The 23,249-nt window shown below is 36.8% G+C and overlaps 1 long non-coding RNA gene across 1 annotated transcript in view; it reads left to right on the forward strand.

The window, feature by feature from the left end:
- The window catches only part of LOC138687091 (uncharacterized), a 140,543-nt gene that overhangs the window by 63,078 nt on the left and 54,216 nt on the right, over nucleotides 1–23,249 (forward strand). The window lies entirely within an intron of this gene.

A 23,249-nucleotide genomic window follows, 5' to 3' on the forward strand; every position in this document is an offset into this window, starting at 1 on the left:
TAAGTGAATAAAACCATATTAGATTGCAAACATTCTTGTGGTAAGAAGGTTGCTTTTATCTTTGACACTTTGTGATGCTGTTGTCTCCTTGTGTCTATGCTCAATGGTGAACACTTACACCCAAGGAATTATTAAGCTAAAGAATGGTCAAGAGAGCAAACAATACTGGTTGCCTATAAAAATAACTTCATAAAGGAAATGTATCAAAGCTATCAGCAATATTTCTCCAAGATCTCACAAATTAACATTCAGATAAATATAATTTGTATATATTTCTCACAGCTCCTTCAGTTCTAATTCTGAATACTCCTGTTTTACTCCTGAAATATCCTCTTACATTCTTCTTTACGCATGAAATGGAACATCATCATACTGTCAAAGTACAGACTAGTAATAAAGAAAAGAGTTGAAGTTATTTGAATAAGGTTAAACAAATACCATCCTGGCTGCGATTAGCTGATTAGTTTCTGTTTCTGAATGTCTATTTGATCATTAGTGATGCTTTCTTTTGCATGTGTTCTCTATCTGTATAGTTATTAATACTGAACATGTGATACCTACCATTAAATCTGAAACTGTATTCATTAGCCATAGTGATTTCAGTTCTGGTTCAGGCCAGTACTGGCTCATAAATCAGCTTTGTTGCAGTGAACTTGGTCAAATTAGTTTGCGCCAATGGAAAGGGCCAAATGGTGCTAGGGTCTCAAGGAGCCCTTTCCACCTCTTAATTTCTACCAGTTGTGTTTCCACCATAGTGGCACGGCTACCTTGGAGTTCCCTAAACCTGGCATGGGGACTCAAGGAACTAGAGAGAAGTTGCAGTGCTGTTACTGTAGTATGACTAATGCCAATTCTATGGCATAGCAGAAGAAGAGGTTGAAGCATGTTTAGGGGGCTACCTCCTTAAGCATATGCATCTACAGGAAGAGGATACAGAAATATACTGCAATGGATTGTTAAAGGGGAGTCTGGATAATAATGCCCATCAGACAGTTTCCAGATACTGTTGGTAGGAATAACAAAGTTCTACACCTGAGAATATATCAGGAGGATATTTTAATTAGAGTTTGCCCTGGAAGAAACAGTGTCTTGACAGAAGCAAGTGGTCATGGTGAAATGCTAGTGAATAATAAAACAGAGAGAGAAGGAACTAGAAGGTTGAGAGGCTGTGATAGAAAACTGGTCTATAGATTTTAACAGATGCAAACAGTGAACTTGAAGAGATTTCCTGTAGATGACTACTATCCTAAACTTGCTACTAGTAGTGCTTACTTTTTTGTTTAGTTTTGTTTCAAGTTTCAGTGAAGGCTTCTGTTGCTGAGCGAAAATGATTGGTCACTGTTTTGGTGGGACTTCTTGACTCCTGTAATAAGTCAACCTATAACAGTAAACAGAAGTTTACTGTCCTTCAGTAAGAAAGAACTAATTTGCTTTTTGATATTATTACTCTCCTCTGACTATATGATCATAACTCTTGCAGTCACAAGAGTTAACGAAACCACTGAAGCTTTGCCTTTTTAGAGAAAGGAACATAACAGTATAAAATACTTAGAAAAATGTAATCTGGGGGAGTCATATAAATATTAGTGGCATATCTGGAAACATAAAGCAATTTAGTAATTACTGCCCCAGCATGGCTTATATTTAATATATTAATTGTATTTGCATACATCAGGTGTACACATGGAGACCTCAAAGTCATCTCTGTCAGATTTCATGAATCTATGAGTCAGGTAAACGTCTGCAGTCAGTACAAAAAGTGTGCTTAGTCAAGCAATTTATCGGGACCACATAAAAACCACTTCTCACAAGCCTTCCCTGTTAATTGAGCCAGGACATAAAATAGCATCTGAAAATGTTTGACTCTTGATCTCAAAGCGAGGAACCACCGTTAGGCTGTTTGCAGAGTACACCTTGAATGTGGTATGTCCAGAAAAGCAGTACAGGAGACAACCAAATACAACAGTCTTAAATACCTGGGATAAGGCTAACTGATTAAAATCTATAGTAATGTTATCATTATCAAATCCAGCTTTATCCTCAGTAATATATATATATACATGGCTGTTGCAGAAAGCATTGTTATCCTGGCAGTAAAAATCAGTGTGTGTCCAACGTTGCCTGCAAAAGACTTCTCAATGCTGACTGGTTTTTGTCTTGATAAAATTAATGGTGATTGTTAATGATTTTCATAGTTGCTACTATAAACCAGAGCTAGAGTATCATGAAGAAGATAGGGAAGTTTATAAAAGTAAATATCATTTCAGATGGTCTTCACCTAAGCTGAAGCACCATCCCCATTTTTTAAATTTTTCAAAAGCAGCTGGGGATTCAATCACTACTCTTTGCCAGCTACCTCTCTGGACAGTGCAACAGAATATTAGCAACCCTCCTCTATAGTTACAAGAAGCCATAGAGATCTGAGCAGGCAAAACATACGGTACAGTGTCTTTTTCATTCAGATATTTGAAACTTTAAAAATGGTTTTAAACAACCACCTGAAATACTCTAACGCTAAAAACTGAACATTTGTCAGAATGAAAGTTTTACCTAAACAAAGTGCGTTTCTATGAACAAACATATTCTAAAATCTGCATATTTAACTCTGTAGAAAAGATTGGTACAGGCAAATAATTTGAACACTATATTGAATAAAAGTTGCTTTTATTTTGCTAGATCCTTAGACAAACTAGTGTGAACTGCTTGTACAGGCTTGCTGGGTTTTCTCCAGTAGACACAAGGACAGTAATCTCAAGAGAGTATGTTCAAAACATAATTAAAACATCCATTTCAGGGATCCCCTAACAAGTCCCAACTAGCAGTATCATTATCACTTGAACTAACTTTGCTATTTAATAAATTTTATGTGAAGTGATCATGGTTATGTGCATGTCTGATTTGCTGAACATGTATAAGCATTTCACATGAAAATGGTCTTGAAGTTACTCATGGAATGTAATTATGACAAACAGTAAACCTTTAATACATATCAGTCAGCAAATGAAAGAGAAGGGTTTAAACACTTGTTTTGAAAATACAGAATATAGGTTATGGAGAAAGCACCTATTTTTGCAGATCATATTCCATTTATGTAACTATGACTCCTGTAACTATTTTTTTTCTGATGGGGTTTCTGAACTATAAAATGTATGTGGTTTTCCTCTTTCCTTGATCAGCAAAGATGGTCAGCATCCTTCCTCCCATCTCCTCCTCATCTATATCTTTTTGTCTGTTATCACATTTTATAACCTGCACTTCTAGCACTTCCTTGCTAGCCTATAAAAGGCCAAAAGGAAGATTTAAATAAGTCTGGAGATAAGTAGTCAGGTCATCTAGTTTATCTTCTTTACACTGACTTGTGTTCATCAGTTGAGTTGCTGCTTTATAGACAAGACAGTCTAGTTAGGTACAGAGAACATCATCCAGGAGTAAGGTACTGTGCTTTAATGTTAATGAAGTATTATGGGAGTCTTAGTTTTAAACACTTCATTTGCCACTGTTAGGATGAAAAAGAAAGGCTAGGGCAATAAATAGTTCATCTGGATCATATTTTAGGAAGTTTCTTTTTGAGAAACAAAAACCTAACATGTGAAGTGTAGACAATGAGTAGCCAGAATATTTTAAAATGAGTGGTATTTATTATCTTTACATCTTTGCTAGTGAGTAAAGTGATACTGAAGATGACAGGCCCACAGCAGTTGTGAAAGGAATAAAAACATTCCCAAAGAGTTTTACTTTGTCATATCTACTAGGTTGTTTTGAAAATCTATTTTGAATTTCCAAAAGCAGTATAATATTAACTTTTTGTGGTACAAAAAATCTCATGGAAAAAAAATAGAAAATCCAAGAACGATTCAAAAGTAAAGATCTCTAACCAATAAATTTTGCTTTCTTAAAACTGGAGACATTTCTATTTCACTCCAGCTAGATGGGGCTCTACATGAACTACTGGAACTGTCATTTGTGTTTTCTTTCCATAAAACCAGTTAAATGTATTAACTTATCTTAGTTCTGATGGTGACTTTTTTCCTCCTGTTTCCCATAATATCTGCAAAATTAAAAGCACTGGCAATATTAATGAAGAAGAATGAATACAGGACTTCTTAATTATGTAGATTGAAATTTATGCTTATATTTTTAGAGGAACTTAGTGAATGAGGAATTGACTTGTGTGACAAGTCTGCACCTTTCTGCTTTTGACTTTGTGGTGTTGTGTTTTTTTTTTAATTGCCACTTGAAAAAGCTCTGTTTTAAATTTCTAAAACTCACTTAAGAGGGGAAAAATGCAGATTCAGAGCCTCACTAATATTAGTATACATGACCTTGGGATTTACTTGAAGCTTATGAAGTACTTCCATTTGGGATGCGTTGGTTTACCCTATACCAAAGGAAGACATTTAAGATATGTCAGAGACATTATCCTCTAGAAATGCCCATTTCTTTCCATTGACTGTAAAGAGATCCCAGGCAGCTACCTCAGATATAGATGTCTGTGTAGATTCAGACACTTAACAGACAAGTAGAAATCCCCCTCCCCCTTTCCTGCTACCCTTCCTATGTCTTTCTCTTGACTTCAAGGACTGAGCTCTAGTCTTTTATCCTCAATTAATGCAGGAATGAAAGGATGATTTTCATGTGCTTTCCACTTCTATTTTAAGAAAGAAAACAATGGTTTGGAGGGAAATCTGGAGTTGGTTTATGTTAGTGCTCAATTATGCATTATTTAGATGAGAGTAAATATTAGGATTTGAGAATCCAGCACAAGAGTAATAGATTTTTCTTTCTTTAAGGAAAATAACCTATTTGCTTTACTGCCAAGCATTGACTGTTCCAATATGTTCAAGCTTAGAAGGCTGAAAACAGCGACACAGATGTGTTTCACATAGGGCTCACCAGCATGGTGCTTCAGTGTTCTGGCTTGTTGGAAAGCTTCCAGGGGATTTAGGAAAAGAACATACTGAAGAAATGTAAACTATTATTTAGCCAATTAGTTGGAAAAATGTGTTTTTTCAGCATGATCAGAATTAGTTTTGTCAATTTTTATTTGTTCTCATCAAAATTTCCCCACACAGAACAAAACATTTAGTCACAGAGCTGTTACCTATACTTAAAATAGTTATGTATCAATCTGAAGAAGTTTTAGAATACCCTGTTTATTAAAGGGCTTACATGTCTCCTAGGTGATTGCAGGAACAAAGTGGGAGCATAGTGCATAACAACAAGGCAAATACATTACTGTTTTAGTAATGTAGTATTGGAGCCTAGATTATGTTTTGTACATGGAATTTATTTTACTATTTTAAACTTGCAAATTGTAAATACAGGACTATATGTGTTAGATTCTTCTTTCCTGGAACAGGATTATCAATGTACTGGGTTTAGGGGGAGGTGAGAGAGACTGTAGGAAAATGCAACTCAGTGATGCTGTTCTCCTTGCATGATGTCCCTAAGAACTGGTGCAACTGAAAGAGAGACCAATGTAGAGCCATTTTAAAAAGTGTAATTAAGTCATCTTGTTTTATGTAAGATTAAAATATATTAAGGTTTTCTCAGTCTTCAGATGAAACTACTGTAGATGCAAAAAATCGCAGATCAAAATCAAAAGTGGTTTTACAGGGAGGACCTTCAAGGCTTCCCACATAGTAATGAAATATGATACAAAGCAGCACAGTGTCAGTAAATCTACAGTAAAAAGGTCAGGTTTACATCGATGGACAGAGCTGGCAAATACATTTGTTCCTGCAATGTCTGTGTTTTAAATGCCACCCTCTGATGAACCTAGTACAGAAATACACTTTTGGGCTTGATGAGATGTCAGTTTTGTTCAGTGCTGATCAAATAAGATGAATGAAAGTGAAACAAGAACAAAAATATTACTTCTGTCATTTATTCTTTATGCATTACAGGAAGTGGGTCAGTCAGGGAGATTTCTCTTAAACAAATAGCAATCACTGCACAATATCACCCATTGATCTGTTTCACAGCAGGCAATAACCTTTTTGTCAGAAAGGACATACAATTCAAATACCACAGAATACGTAGAAATGCCCATGACAGGTTTAAAAAGTATCTTCCCCTCCTTTTACTTGCCAAGACATCCTTCACAAATCAATCTAGGCTGCAGAGGCAGGGCATTGCAAAAACACTTCCAGATCTATAGCGAAGGCAGATATTCTAAAAAAATGTGTAACATAAGTATTGTCTAATTTAAAGGAAATTTAGCAAAAATAAATTGTTTTCTATGATGTAAACATTAAAAAAACCCTGGTAAAATTGCAATTGCATGAGCCAAACTGCCATTTTGCCTAACTAGCAATCTGAAGGCCCTATGCTTAGGTTGAGTGATGTATCCTATCACTAATACATCTTCTTCAGAAAATGCTATCAAATGCTAGAGTCCATATATCCCATAGGATTGTAAATGTCTGTTTAAAAAAAAATAGTTTATGGATAAACTGTTCTGAAAATGTGACTTTTCCCTTGAAGTTTAATTTGCTTGTGAAATTATTTTAAAGCATTTAAATGCAATATTCTGCTTTCAATGATTCTAAGCAACTTTCATGTGTCTGAAATGAGGCAACTGAATTCAAATATAAGTGTCTAAATAAGTGGCTCGAGTTCCTGAGCATTGATAATCTGCGTGTTATTATGTTAATGTTATTATTATGTTAATGTTATTTCCAGTTTATCACCTGCATGTCAGCACAGCTAAAAAAGCAATACAAGAAATTCTCTAATAGTTTTTACAGTCAAATACAAAATGTCTGCTTTATGTGAGTTATTTATTCAGATAACTGAATTACTTCACTTTCCTTGACAACTTGTCTTGGTTGATCATAAGATTCACAGATTTTATCTTCTGAAGATGTGTATTTTAATGCTGTGGTATCCAAAAGCAGAACTGTTTTGATTTAATTCAAAAGACTTCTGTCTATAACTTTGGCATATTATTTATGGAGGTCAAATAACCTGTAAATCATTATGAGTGTCTGAAACAAACATTCCTCTTGTAATGAACTGAAATGTACGAGAAATACCTAGAACCTCTCACCTGCAGCTGAAATCTGGGTTTATAGGTAGCCCATAATCTTGACTTTATCATTTTCCTTTTTAGAGGCAAGAATAAGCCTCACTTTCCTCTTCAAAAGTGGGGAGGAAAATAACAGCACTCATGAAGGGGAAAGCTGGTTATAGGAGCAAGTTAAAATGAGGAGAAAGACACCTACATTCATGTGGCTGATTTGTTCCTGCTCTGTCCACTTGTTGGATTATATACAAATATTTAAGTATTTACCATTCAGTATAAAAAGACTGCAGAGCTTAACCATGGTAACCATTGTATCACTTGCTATTTAGTATACCTATCTTACCCTTGCAATGGTGAGAAATGACATTAAGAGAAGAGCATGTATTCAAGGCTTCAGAAGTGTTGATTATATTGTATAATGTTTTCAGGGAAAAAAAAATCATATATGATACAGTTTATATTTGCAATAGTTCTCCAGCTTTTCAGAATATTTTTAAAACATGAAGAGACTATAACAAGGGAAAGTCTGAGAATGACTCTCATAGCATGGCAAATCTAGAGCTTTATGAGAATGACTTCTTTTTTCTTCTACTCTTTCTCTCCACTGTATTGTAAGAACACATTATCATTTGGTTTAACTCCTATAATCTATAAAAATTTAGTAATATTGGGATTTGGGGATTTTAGCTATGCTTTCCATTACGAGCACTCCTATGTGATACCGTATAGTATGTTTACTTAAGTGATGTGGCAATATGAAATGGGATTGTTAATGAAAATAAATACATAATATTTTACAGCAGTATTACAAGGTATGTATTATTATACACACTTAACAGTGATACCACAAAAATGGGACAAAGCCTAGATTCCTTTAAAACTTTATGCATTTCACCCTAAACATCTACTGTGAAATTTTCCTTTTGTATAGAAGGGCCAAGAGTCTCTTTCCATTCCTTAAACCTTTCAGCTACTGGTCTGTTGGTACCCCTTAGTCAGAGAAGGTTTGTGTAGTGCTCTTGTATAATAACCCTTATCTGGCACATTTGTGCAGAGCTTGGGTGTCAAGGCTTTGAGCACACCCCCTCCACCTGAAGGCTTAGCTGCCCAGGCTTGGGAGCCAGCTTTAGTAACGGTGCAGGTGCGTGGCTGTGAAGAGAGCTGTCTTGAGCTCTGCTGAGCAGCCTTCCTGGGGATCCCACCTCCTCACCTGGGAGCTGTGTTTAAGTTGAGCTTTTGGCCTTGGTCCTTGTGCGATCTATGCCGCAGTCATGCCTGTGTTCTGGCTGATCTGGACCCTCTACCAGAGACTTGATTCTCTGCCTTGAGCTTGGACCTGTCTGGTGATCTGGACTCTTGGCTAAACCTGGTTTCCCTCACTGGATTTGCTCTGCTTGCCTTGCTCTGGTGTGGTGGAACTGCCCTTCTGTCCGTGAAACCTCTGTGGCTGCCTGCCTTGTTTTCATAGTGAGTTTCCGGCTCAGCTTACCCTCTTGAAGTAGCACCTGACCTGGCTGCACAGCCACACTAGAGAAGTGAAGGGGAACTATCAGCTCCAAATTGTAAATGAAGTGGGCAAAGCAAACCTGAAGGAGACTATAGACTTTCCTGTAGACTGTAGGGAACCTGTAGACTCACTTTGTTAAATGACCTAAAAGAACTTTCCTTTCTGTAGCTCTGTCTTTTGACCAACCTAAAGGTTTAGTACCCAGTTACGAGGTAAATATAAATTGTACTGGAGGAAGGAAAATTATATCTTTTTCCCATCTGGTGAGATATAAGACCCTCTGGGAAAACAGGAAGAAGTAAACCAAGCATATTGCACATAAATAATTCACAAGTTTAACTATACCTAATTTCAGATCAACTTTTCTACAGCTGCAGACTGGATGGAGATCTTCCAGATACATACCAGATATCCTAATGTGGTATCCTTCATGTGAAAGGAGGATCAGCTACATTTTCGTGTTCTGAAACTGTCCACTAACTCTCTTATTTTTATCTTTCAGATCTCTGTTAGATCGTTGCTTTGTCTAAAGCACCTTCCTTCTTATCATTACCATATATAATTGACCTCTCTAATAGTGACAGAGAACAGAGAGGGGGTGTTTAGGCTTTTGTATATCAACACAGCGAGACTTTTGGCTGTGTGCTGTTTTACCCCTGCAGTGAAAGTAGCTGAGAGTGTCCCAGTGACAATGAATTTAGTGGCTGCCTTCAGGGCATATTAGTATGTTTGACTATTTTGAAGACAACAAACATTTGATAAGCATGCAGTGAGCAATCCCATGGAATTGTTCTTGCAGTGGCAAATAATTTGACTCAACTTTGCTGACTAAGCAGTTGTTCTTATATATGGTTTCCAGTTGTACTTTATAAATTACTTTAATTTACAGTGCATTACATGGCTATGCCTCTAAATCCCTATGCAATAATTTGTATCCCCTCCCTCAACAGTTTAATTGTTTGTAATTTTTTTTTAAGATAACTTCTTGATAATCCAATCCAACAACTTCTTTCCCTTGCTTCTGAATAATAAATCTTTAGGCACTGTTTATTCAAATTATCCTAGGTACTTATTTTATAACTTTCTAATCTTGGGTAACACAGGCAGTATTGTTCTTATGCTTCCTTGGGGGGGAGGGGGGGAGGGAAACACCACAAAAACTTATTTCTTTACATAACACAAACCAGAACATTTAATTAGATTTGTTAGTGTAGCTGACAAATGGTCTGCTTGTACTATAAACTGAGTACATATATCATGTATGCTTGCACTTTATTTGGAACTTTACAGTATAAGCCTTAGTGTAAAGAAAGGTTTTTGTTCCAAAAAATAAAGCTTCATCTTAATCAAATCTTTACAGGAGTTTTTAGTACTCTAAACTCCACAATGTGATCCCTGGGACTTTAAATTCATGAGAGAATATTTGTGTAAAGAAAATTATGTGAAAAAAACCCGGAAGGAATACGTGCCTAAATAAATCTGGCCTAAAGTCCTTCCAGTTTGTTCATGATGGATCACTGAGTGTGTGAAACAGTATCTGAATTGTCCTCGCTTGTCAATACAGTAGGAAAGAGAACTTTAGGAAGACAATCTTAGTGGTTAGTGAGACAGTGAAGTTTGCATTTTGATACTGGTATTTCCTACTTGTCAAATGAAAGTGCTTGCATTCAGGCAAAAGGTTAGAAAAGAATTACAAGTTCTGTGATGGTCATCTTTTAAGAGGCAACTTCATCTTTACTATCTCATTAGAAAACTTGCAAAAAAGCACATCACATAATGGGTATGGAACTTAAAAATAAAACATATTTATCATTTTTTGAAGGGTAAGTCAATCCTGTCAATTTCTTAATGGAATTTTCTCACATCTAATTTTCCACATCTGACTCTTATATCATTTCCTATCACTTCAAAGATGAAATGATGCATCTAATAGTTGCTTTGACCCTCCCTACCTGATGAAAAGGATTTTTTAAAATGACAATATTTGGTAATAGATATTAAATGCTTTCTAGTTGTCAGTGTGATAGGGACTTTTTGAAAAATCTGTTTTGCTTGAGAAGAAATATAAAAATTCTGAATTCTTTTTCTTCTCACTAAAAATTCTGAATTTCCCGGTGTATGTACGTATCTGGACTGCAGGCCAATTCTGTTGCAGACTTTTGCCCCTTTAAGCCTTATGAAATGAATCTACTGTTTTGCATAGTTGCTAAATACCAAATATATTAAGCTCATGCTACATCTCAAATCTTCTATTAAAATCTTCACAAAGCTGTAAAATGAAATTAATGAAACAAATTAATGGCCATAATCCAGTCCATTAAATTTACCCTTTTAACCCATGTAAATAGAAATTCACTGATTTTTATGGCAATAATTTATAAAACCTTGTTGGTGGATGTAACCTCTTCAAAATGGTTGTCTTTTTATGTATTCAATCTTTCTTTTATTGCCATAGTGGTTTTTTTCCATGCTCAAGCCATCACTGGAATATGAAATTTCTATCTGAATTAACCTTACTGTCTTCAAAGCATGTAATCCTGAGTGCAGAAGTTTGTTTCTTTATCAGTGCAGGCAAAAATCAAGCAGAAGTTTACAGCCTGCTTCTATAAGTAAGGTTATCAGTGCACTGAAGTTCAAAGCGGGTGAACAGCTGTCCTAATAAACAGGACAGGATTCAACAAGGAAGATAGTTTTCATAGATTGTTCATGGTCCTCTAGAGGCAGATTTTTTAAAAAAAAATTTCCCCCAAAAAAGCCTGGCTTCCAGAAGTTCATTTAAGGCTTCTTGATTCTCTGAATAATTGGCATTTTTTCCATTTTTACTCTTCTTTTTAGATTCATATTTTACAATGTGAGAAAGGTAGACCTGTTATGATCAGCAGTAAGTGGCAACTTTTGTGATCTTGGCTTTTGTGGATCTGGACAGTAAAAAATTCAGAAGTAATTACTGGAAAATTTGATTCACCATTTATAGTCCCTATATGCCTAGTCGTCATAAATAAGTGGGATGAGGGAAGAAAAATATGGAGAAAGTTAATTAAAACCTCACTGTGTCAGTCAGAATCAAATATAATCATAAAGAATTCTATTAAAAAGAAATTCTTAGAAGTGTTTCCTAAATTTCTAGTAATACATTTTTCTGATTTTTCCCCTCTATTCCTTTGCTGTCCCGTGGTCTTTCATAACATTTCCTTATGTGTCTTTTAATTTGTTCTTACTTTCTTAAAAAACAGTCCTGACTTACTATCATGAATGAGTGGTTTGAACCACCTAAAGAACCACCATTAAAGGTATTAGCAGAAGTTATTTAATAGGAATTTATAAAAGCTTGACTTCACAAAGTTCAGTTACAAGGTTCACTCTATTACTTATGAGGTGTACAAAGGAAAACTGAGTTAGAATCAAACTAGAATGATTTATACAGAGACTGAAAACACCAAAGTGTGAGGGATAAACATACAAAGAAAGATCCAGCTAGATTTTATTCTTCATGATCCATACAAATATCAGGGATGCAGAAAGGTAGGGGAGACCCTCCCATTCAGTCATGACATTCAGAGAAGACGCCCTTGATTTCTAAACTCATGTTGGAACTTAGGTGCGGCTGGATCTACTCCTAGTCCCAGACTTGGGCAACCATTTTTGTCTAAGGGATTAGGTGTGTAGCAGTGGTCTGAGATTCATCTACAGTTTGAGGTAAATGATAAGATTTACTAACACTTAATCACTGATTAATTTAACATTTACAAAGCGATTCAACAGAATATACCTAGGTTAATTCACACATGCACACACACAGATACAGAGAGAGATATACGTATAAACAGAGGTATACCTGTTAAAAATTCCCCTCAAGTTCAGTGAAATATTCATGTCAAATGTCTCAGCAGTTCTCAATGGCCAAACAGTTGAGCCTCAAGGAGTGAAGGGTATCAGCCCAGGTCCCGTCATCGGCTCTCAGTGAGGGTCCTCTGATTTTCACAAACTAGACTTTGAGAGCTCCAAGAGGCATCCCACTCAGAGGGAGATGCTAGTCACAGCCTGCTGCGGTCCAGGAGAGCTCAAAAGGCCTCACTTGGGACCGTTGTTTATAGGTTTGCAAGGTGATTGTCTTTAGTCGTTATGACCTCATTCTGGTCATAATTCTTGTCAGGTAACCACAATAATGAGTCATGATCTAAGCAGCAGGAGTCTTGGGTATGGATCCAGGTGACCGGAGCTCCAGGTGCAGCTAGGGGGTGCCTAATTGTTCTGACTCGCTGTGCCATAGCCAGTTTAAGAAAGTACTGAGCTGCCCGGGGGGGGCTGCACCACCTCACTTCATATAAATGGATATAATTCAGCCGTGATAATTGTAAATTGACAAGAAGTTTGATGTTTTACCAGTTAGCTGCCATCACTTTGGTTTTTGGGATGGCTTTACTCTTTATCCCTCAGAAAGGACATGGGACCTTACTGGCTGTAGTCACAGTTGTGCAAATAGTCATTGAAACAGCCTTTCACATTTCTAATGCTTTTTATATTCCTCACATAAATACAGTTACACCTAGGCATATATGCCTGCAGGATTGAGTCTTACTGAGATGTAATAAACAAGGGAAAATTCTTGTTCAGGTAGGATTTGTTTTTTCTCTAGTGATGTCACATCACTTTAAACTAGGTTAGTGACACTGGGAATAAGAAAAGAAAGTTCAGTATGTGCCTGCTTTCTCTTCTGAGTCTACTGAAAGTGCTCTCCTAGCAATGTGTGTATTCTCTCTGGTCAGTTCTTCAGAAGTAGCTGAGTCAGATATCATAAAATAACTAACCCACATTATTTGCTGAAAGCTCAGGCACATCATACTCACTGTTTAATTGGTTTAATAGTTACAGGTTTATTGTAGCAATAAAATATGCTATAGCTGTAGCATGTCAATTCAAAAACACTATTCCTTCTTCATAAGGACACTGTCCAGAGGTTATCAAACTACTATTCAAGAAATTAGATGACACTGTGCTGGTGTCAACATGAAAAGCATTCATCTGCAGTTGCAGAACTTATCCTGGAGAAAATTGTGATTCAGATAACTGATTATATGTATCTATATTTTAAATTGAAAATGAAGACATTAGAGTCCTTGCTTTACTGAAATTTCACTGAATTACTATTTGAACAAATATGGCTGATGTCAGTAGTCATTTTTGAACACTGTTGAAGCTAAAGGAGGGGCAAGAGCTTAGTGTTAAGTGGGAAGTTACTAAGGTAACCCTTATGGGTGTAGCTGAGTATGTTAGCAGTGAAGCATTGGATCAAGAAAGAAAATGGTTCTCAGACAAAGTGTTTATGATTACTGCGAACAGAAATTAAGTCCAAAGAAAGAACTAAATAAACAAATTTGAAACTGGTCATACAAAATCAAGAGAGCAGGCCAGAATTAGAAGATGGCAACAGAGTAGTAGCTTAGGAGAGGTGTCCGAGTAAGAATCTTATTGACAGATTTTGCACTGCCAACTAAGGTTATTAAATCAGCAACTAGAGAAATCCTGAGAGAAGAAAAGGATGTGATTGATGTGAGTAAAAATACTTTGAAGAAGATAAAACATTGTTAAATAATATTGATTGTGCAAGTGAAATAAGCCATATCCATGAAAATCTGAAGTAATGTCTCCCACTAAAAGGGTCAAAAATAAACCTTTCAAAAGTGGATGATATGCTAGCAGAACATAAAATGGATTAGGGTGCAGGGATGAAAACTGGACAGTGACCTACCGATTGGCATTGTGTGGTGGAAGGCTGGAAGGAATGTACAAATTACCAAACAATTTCTGAACTTTTACATGTCAGCATGTTAAAAGGCCTCTGGAAAGGATTTAAAAGAAAATAAAGTGAATAGATAGGGTAAAGTATGAAAGGCTCTTAAATGAGCGGATAGCAAACCATATGACCGTGATTAATAATAACACTGTGAGAATTTGGGTGACTGCCTTGCTGCTCTCAGAAGTACTTCTTCTGGTGGGAAAAATTAAGTGAGTTTATGAAGGAGGTGGTGAAGATGAGGTCTCTACCAGAAAAAGAAGTTAAAGAGTAGTTTAATTATCACAATCAGAAGCTACTAATAAATTTGCAGGAGTAATGCTTGAGTGAATTGTCGAATAGATGGGTGGTGGTTTGGAAAATATTTTAAGATTACAATTCTGCGCCTAGGAAGGCAATCCTTCACTAGACCTAGAGAAGGAGGTCTAGGGAGGGCAACTGTGTAGGGAAAAGAGAAAGAGGGGAAAATTACAAAGAACCTGGCTAAAGGCAGAGAGGACTGGAGAGAAATAAGAATCAAAAGAGATTACCAGTAAACAGACAAAAGTAGACTATACATATATTTTGTGTAGAAATATATACTTGAATACTGTGGTTATATTGTAAACATTTTGGGGAAAAGGAGTCATTAATGAGGATGATAGTGATGTTCATGGATAAATTATTAGCAACAATCTAACTTCTCCAAAATTAGCAAAGAACTTAGAAGATACTTTGGTAGAATAACTATTGTGGTATACAGGCATACAGTGGGGAATGCTTCGTGCCAAACAGTCAGTATTACTGGTCAGAATGTTAATATTTTCCAGGGGCAAGGTTTTTGACAAGTACAAGAGATAGACTGTGGACTCAGCTTGCCCTGAAAATTCATTAAATTTGGTAAGATTTTGCTACTACTGATTTTTTTCTTATAATTTCTTTTAGTATGAAATTAAAGGAATAATTTCAAATGCAATTTATAAAAAATGGTCTAAAACTTTAAACAGGTTAGAAATTAATAAAAAATATTTTTTTCTGTCTGTGAATGAAAAATAGGTGCTCATCTTGTTTGCTGTTAAAAATCATTCATGGTAAAACCCCAAGCTGTCTGTCATTTTAGTTTGGCTTGTATAAATAAGTTATCTCTGTTTAGAGGGAACTGTGGGCTGTTATTTGTCGTCCTGTTCACTTTGTGTTTTACAATCTTTGTCATGACCCTTTGTTCATTTTTCACCTTTAAAGTGCGTACTCATCAAAGAAAAACATGCCTCTTTGTATGCATTTGTGATTGGTGTGCAACCATTGCCAGGGATGCAGATTGTAGGAAAGATTTAAGAATATATTTGACCTGAAAACTCTAGCTACATGCTCCTCTACCTATACATATAAGTACGCTTGCCTCTTAAGAAAAATTCCACCTTTTGTATTTGAAGGAAATGTGTATGAAATCTGGCAGGTGAAATGCTGACCCCATGAAATCAGTGACAAGTTCTATGTTGATTTCAAACAGACCAGTATTTGTCCCTGTAGAACAGAGTTTCTGCAAGCCTGAAGATGTATGTTTCAGTGCAATACAGGGAATCTATTCCAGCTTAGGATAAAATGCCAAGATATTTTTTGTTGTTTGATGGAGTGGTAGCAGGCTGCTCTATTGCTTGATTTCTTTGGAAGGAGTTCACTTCATTTAGTGAAAGGAAAAAAATATTTCAGGGCAGCTGAATTCTCTTCTGTCCCAGCCTAAGAACACAATCTAAATTTTGTTTCAATAGCTAAGTATTTCTGAGGGGGCAAAAAAACCTGAAGATCTCAGATTTGTTCTTCAAAACTACCTAAATGCTTTAGGAGCTGTAGTAACCTTATCTTGCATTGAAACACAAGTCTTTAAGTGCACGTATTCTTTCTGAATATGGGATTTCAGTGCTTTTGAAAGACTTCCCTATTAATTTACTTTAAATGGAATTGATCAAGGTAAGCTTGCACAGTGTTTAAAGAGATTACTTTAGTAACTTCTACACTTAGGTACATGTTCAGAAAAGTACAGTTAATTTTCTGTTTACCAAAACAGAAGCAGTTGGTACGATAGGACACCAAAACAGAATGTATTATGTCTCCTTTCAGATTGTACTTTTGTATTAATGAACTGGCAAAAAGCCCCAGGGTATATAACAAGAGAGGTATTTATTCTTTTGTCTGTATGGTTAAATTAAATATTCTAATCATTGTTTCAGAATTACTTTACCACTGCAAATAATTCTCATTAAGTGTTTATATCCTTGCCCCTTTAACACAGTGAACAAAGCAAAAATACCAGCTGCTAGATCTGTATGTTAACTGACACACAAGGAAATGGGTCTCCAGTTCTGGTAGTTTACAGTATTGGTAAGGTCAAACTCTTAATTCAAGTCCCACTAAATCCCATTCAAGTTGAATGTAACTGCTATGAAACTGAGACAGATTGTATAAACAAGATCAGAATCAAGCCTAATCCCTGAAGTTAATTTGAATATAGGACATTATTGCCCTTTATTCTTCTCCCACAGTCTCTCTCATCACTTCTCTTAAAATTATTTGGTTTTCCCTAACATTAATAACGCAGCTATACCTCTCCTTGCTATCAGGAGATGCACAACTCTGCTTACAAGGTTCTGAGAATTAATTTCTGTTCTGTATTGGAATAAAATTAAACTTTTTGTATGTATTTGTAAAGAAGAATCACTCTGAAATACTTGTTTTAAAACTGAAAATTGAATTCATCTTTTTCAGTCCCTCCTCTCACAAAAGCCTTGAAAGACCCTCATCAGTAAAAGAAAAAATAATTCTGTTAATATAACCTTTAGTTGCAGATGTTCAAAACCAGCATAGTTACTTCTCTTTCAATACCATTGTAGCCATTTCTCCTTTAAATCCTTTGTCAGACTTGCCCAAACAAAACTTTCGTAATCTCATTTCTTGTCCTAAATGTCACTATCTTTTCCTTCCTTTTCTTCCTACAACCACACAACCCTATAACCTTTCTTTTCACCCACATATTACCTTCTAATTCTGCAACATTTTCTTTTCATCAAGCACTTGACCTTCCCAAGCTGCTGCCATTCCTTGCTTCTTTGGAACCCACTGTATGATACCGAGTAGATAAGGGAGTGGAATGAAGGAGTGTCATTCCTTTGAGTGGTGCAGCTCTGCTCCTACATGGATGAGCTTCTCTTACAGAAAATTCTCATAGGTTAAAAGATTGAAAGACAGTGACACCTGATAGTTTGTTGTATGCCAGTTCTCCAGTGCTGTACTGGATTTTGGAGTACAGTTCCAGTACTGAGATGCTGTCATGGAGAAGATTACAGTCACACCAGATGATAACGCTTGTGTGTCTGATACGTTCCCAAAAATCTGTTTTTTAAACTTATGTGCCATGTTTCTGATTGAAATGCTGAGTTTACATTTAGCACAGCACATTTGGCCAGCAATGCTTGTTTTTCTAGATTTTCCAGACCCTGCAATTTCAGTTTTGCTGTGAAATGTAACTGAACATATGTTCCACAGCTGAAGCTGTGTGTGACAGCGTGCTGTGTGGGACTGTGCAAGATAGCAAGCAGACAGAGCTCATGTCAGGGCTTGTATTTGGTGAAGGAAGGAAAGTTACTGACTGATCTCAGGAGGGTCTTGTCCATGAACCATATTCTGGTAGAAGACTACAGAATAGCTCACTGTGCAGCTATGAGCTTTTACTTTCTTCTGTAGGTTCCTATCTGCACTGAGTGTACTCAGCAGGACCTACTTTGTTATGACATACAGAAGGCCTTTTCCCTGTGATACACATTTAAATGTGGAGAGAGTCCAGTTCTGCAAAACAGAGCAACTGTATTAAGAGAATAGATCTGTCTAACCATCCATCTGGCATCAGAGAGCTAGTGTCCTGTTAAAAGAACACTGATGACTCTGCATGCTTTAGTATCATCATTTTTACTTTGTAGCTTTTAAAAATTACTTGTGTTTCTTCTCCATCTAATTTCCCCAGTTGCTCATATTGCACATTTGGTGACCTTTTGAATTTATTCCATGATTACAGTTCCTTTCCATCTAAAATACACTTTATTCCTTTCATACGTTCTTCCTTCTTATTTTATGAAAAAAGCTGACAATACATATTTTTTATGTTCTGTTATTGTGTTCCTGGCTGTATCTGAACTTTTGTTAAATTCAGTTTACTAATCATACTAATCAGTGGCCACATAAAGACCTCAAAGAAAATGACAAAAAAGCAGAAAAATAGGAATTTAAACTGTGAATGCGTCAGCTGCCATAAACTAGGAGATACTTTACTAAACAAGCACCAGGAAGCTTCAGCCATTTTTAAAACTGGACTTTAAAAAAAACTTCTATTGCTAAAGTTTTGAATTGCTAATTGTGGCGGGTTGACCCTGGCTGGACGCCAGGTGCCCACCAAAGCCGTTCTATCACTCCCCCTCCTCAGCTGGACAGGGGAGAGGAAATATAACAAAGAGCTTGCAGGTCGAGATAAGGACAGGAGAGATCACTCACCAATTACCGTCACGGGCAAAACAGACTGAACTTGGGGAAAATTAACTCAATTTATTGCAAATCAACCAGAGTAGGGTAATGAGAAATAAACCCAAATCTCAGAACACCTTCCCTCCACCCCTCCCTTCTCGGGCACAACTTCACTCCCAGACTCTCTACCAACCCCGTCCAGCGGCACAGGGGGATGGGGAATGGGGTTTATGGTCAGTTCATCACACGTTATCTCTGCCACTTCATCCTCCTCAGGGGGAGGACTCATCACACTCTTCCCCTGCTCCAGCATGGGGTCCCACCCATGGGAGACAGTCCTCCACGAGCTTCTCCAATGTGGGTCCTTCCCATGGGCTGCAGTTCTTCACAAACTGCTCCAGCATGCATCCCTTCCACGGCATGCAGTCCTTCAGGAGCACACTGCTCCAGCGTGGGTCCCCCACGGGGTCACAAGTCCTGCCAGAAAACCTGCTCCATGGGCTCCTCTCTCCACAGATCCGCAGGTCCTGCCAGGAGCCTGCTCCAGCGCGGGGTTCCCACGGGGTCACAGCCTCCTTTGGGAACCCACCTGCTCTGGTGTGGGGTCCTCCACAGGCTGCAGGTGGATATCTGCTCCACCGTGGACCACCATGGGCTGCAGGGCGACAGCCTGCCTCACCAGGGTCTTCACCACGGGCTGCAGGGGAATCTCTGCTCCGGCGCCTGGAGGATCTCCTTCCCCTCCTTCTTCACTGACCTTGGTGTCTGCAGGGTTGTTTCTCTTACACATTCTCACTCCTCTCTCCGGCGGCTGTTTCTCTCCGTCCCAACTCTTTTTCCTTCTTAAAAATGTTATCACAGAGGCGTTACCACTATCGCTGATTGGCTTGGCCTTGGCCGGTGGCGGGTCCGTCTCAGAGCTGGCTGGTATTGGCTCTTTTGGACACAGGGGAAGCTTCCAGCAGCTTCTTACAGAAGCCACCCCTGTAACCCCCACCCCACTACCAAAACCTTGCCACACAAACCCAATACACTAATGCATATCTTTAGGGTTAGTTGTTGTTGCGGTGTCTTTTGTTTGTTGGTTTGGGGTTTTTTTTTTTTAAATTTGGTTTCTAAATAGATGCAGAAGAACCAAAATACTGTAAGAAATCTTTTCCTGCAAGATTTCAATCCCAGTCTTGAAAATCCAGTATTTTATCATTTATGTTATAAATTTAATGCACCATGTAGTTCAACCCTCTCTTTTTAAGCATGTTTTCCCTGACTTCCACTAATAACTCACATTTCATTCTACTTCTTTATAGAGGATCTGCACAAAAATATGTCACAACCAGACTCTGAAGCCCTGGTCCTGTAAATACTGAGAACTTTTTAGAAGGCTAATTCCTTCATTTCTCCCATGCCATAATTGCTTTGCTCATTAAGAGATTGCTGCATTAAATTTATATTTGTATTTTTTTACATCTTATATTTGAAAACATGAATGTATAATGTCTCCTTGGGACTCTGCACCATTATGATGAAAGATACAAACGGAGTCTAAGACAGACATTTTTAATTAGTGAGCAAACTTGACATTTTCTGTGTTTAGACTAGACGGGGAAAAAGCCAAGGGCAAACTAGTGTTTTGGGGTGGTTTTTTTTTAGATTGCAGACAGAAAATAATTGATTTAACACAAATCAAAATGAAACTTCTCTACATTTGTAGTGTATAAAAGGCCATTAGAGTTAGGATTCAATGTTTAATCACAAATCTAAATATTTTAAACACCTAAGTAGGAGCAAATATTGTATCATTTTGGGGTGATAACCACTCAAATTCTGTAAGCAGCAATGGAAGACCTACATCCTTATTAAAAAAATATTTAATTCAGAATCAAACTCTATACAAATCCAAAATTAACTTCTCAAATTTATTTTCTTTTAATCAAAATCTGTTGCAAATATTAATCTTTATTTGCTTTATGATAGCACAAACTTTACAGCATTATGTAAAGCTGTTAACGCGGGGCAGGAATGGAAGTATGCAACCATTTAATTAATTTTATTAATTTAACTTAAGTCAATTGGGTCTACCTTTTAGTTAGCTTTGAATCTTTCATACCCAGCGTCACATCCATTGGCTTGGCTATATCCTTTGAAATACAAGGACTAAGAATCTTGATTTTTATTTCTTTTTTAAATTGATTGCTTTTTATAGAAATGTTGATCCCAATCTCAATCAACAGAAAAAGTATAAAGGAAAATATTCTTTCACTTCAGGTTCTAAGAAATTCGTAAATGCCCTAAATATACATGCCTGGGTTTTTCATTTGGAGTAGAAAAAGCTGATCTTGGCTATGTGCTATGTGGCATGTAAAAAAAAAAAAAAAAATTACTACCCCACAGTGATCATCAGTGGAGTTAGGTCTGCAACATATTGGGAAAGATTTTTTTGATGGGGTCTGAAGTCAGCATAAAGCATTCACTTGACATTTAGCAACCTGCTGAAATAGAAAATGTAACATGGAAAACCATCAAATTCATAGCAGTGGTATATTACTTATTCAATAAAGTTGGCACACTGTGTTATGGTATAGCATAAATCAATGAGATATTGGTTGAACATTTCATATAGAACCATTTTCAAGCTAATACATCTGTATGGTGACATTGTTTGATCAAATTTCAAAGAATTACATCTGTTTGTTAAAATCAAAGAAAAACAGAAAACCCCTTATGTTAAAGATACTGGTATGTAGATCTGTTGGTAATCCCTTTGTTCTTCTCAGAAGCTGCACTATTTCAAAACAGGACAGTCTAGAATTTTGACCTCTGTTTCCAGGACACTTGTTTGAATCCGGTCAACCTTAGTTAGGTACAGTCATCAGTATTTGAAATTTGCTTAGATGCAGTGTGTTAACCTAATTTTCTGTTTAATAGGGCAAATCATCAGATCTCAAATACAATCAGTGTAATTGTCTCTGACCTGAACATTATTCACCGGCTATCAGTAGAGAAGCTGGGAGCTAAATTAGTAGCAATACTGTCATTTATTACTAGTGATAATAAAGGAATGTAAGGCTCTGTTATCTTAGCCCTGGTTTTCCTTATTTAACATATGTTTAGTCTAAGATTTGTTTAAATATTTCTAATTTGTCACAAAACCTATCAAAAATACACAATAGACACTGTTTAGAATGAAAGAAAGCCTTAGCTTCTGAATTTCTCTTGATAATTGTGCCATCTTTCTTCCCTTCTTTCTCAGTCCATGAGGTTCCCTTATCCTCATACTATCTTTCTTTGCTGCATTAAAGTCTTCCACCTTGGAATTAATTTATACCATCACAGAATGTTACAGAATCAGGTCCATAGGATGTTGTATTCTCTTCAGTGTTGTAAATGACTGAGTGACATATAAGATGGCCAACCATTTGGGCTGGCAGATTGAATGTGTTCATCTGCATCTACTGCTACTAGTCCTATATAATATTACTTAGTAAATAATTAAGGTGGGTGGTCAGGTTTTGGTTTCAACTGCTAGGGACGTTTTTTTTTCAGCTGGCAATAGAATTTTCATTCTTTGGAAGTCTGCTATTCTTTGATGGGTAATGAGTGATTCAGTAGAAAGAAGCAGGAGTAGTTCAATTTCACATACCCTTCTAATTCAGGGTTAGAGGATGAAACAGAAGAACCTACAGAATCTGAGAGCTAGGGCCCTTAGGATTTAGCTAAGGCCAACTTTCTCATCTGTGAAGTTGTGTTTTTCATTATATCTGACATTTTTTGAGGGTGAGTTTTGTTACAGATTATTAGCCTATGGCACCAGGCTGGGAAGATGAGACTTCACTGAGATACAGAACACATAAAAAAAAGAGTGAACAATTGAAATTACAGGGTTATTGGTATTTTGTTGTCAAGGTAGCTTGAGGTTGGTTTTGCACTGAGAGGAATTCAGCTTGCTTTTATGTGTGATACTATGAAATGAATTCAGTGCCCAGTATGCCCCAACACTAATTATAAAACTTTCTAAAAACAAAGAACAAAACCAAAACAATTTTTTATAGCTTTCTTTCACTGTTTAACTCTTGTCATGCATCTCTGGAACCACTGTATTGATTTACACAATTGAGGGCTTTAAATGTGATCAATTACCATATGTATCTTTTTCCATAATCCTGGATTATGTATATTCATGGAAGGAATAGAAAAGATAGTCTTGCATCAGATCACTACCCTCAGGGAAGTTACTTAGGATATTTAAGAGTCAAGCTCCTGAATTCACTGCCATTAACTTTGAAGGGAGTAAGCCCATGTCAGCAAGGAACTAATAACTTTCTGGTTAGCTGCTGTGCAGCTAATCAGGTAACAAGCATATCACAGTCATCAAACATTACCAGCTTATTAAATAAAGGGGAGTCTAAGAAAAGAAATTTCTAGGAGAATTTAGG

The sequence above is a fragment of the Haliaeetus albicilla genome, chromosome 10 (genome assembly GCF_947461875.1).
Source record: "Haliaeetus albicilla chromosome 10, bHalAlb1.1, whole genome shotgun sequence".
Classification (NCBI taxonomy): domain Eukaryota; kingdom Metazoa; phylum Chordata; class Aves; order Accipitriformes; family Accipitridae; genus Haliaeetus; species Haliaeetus albicilla.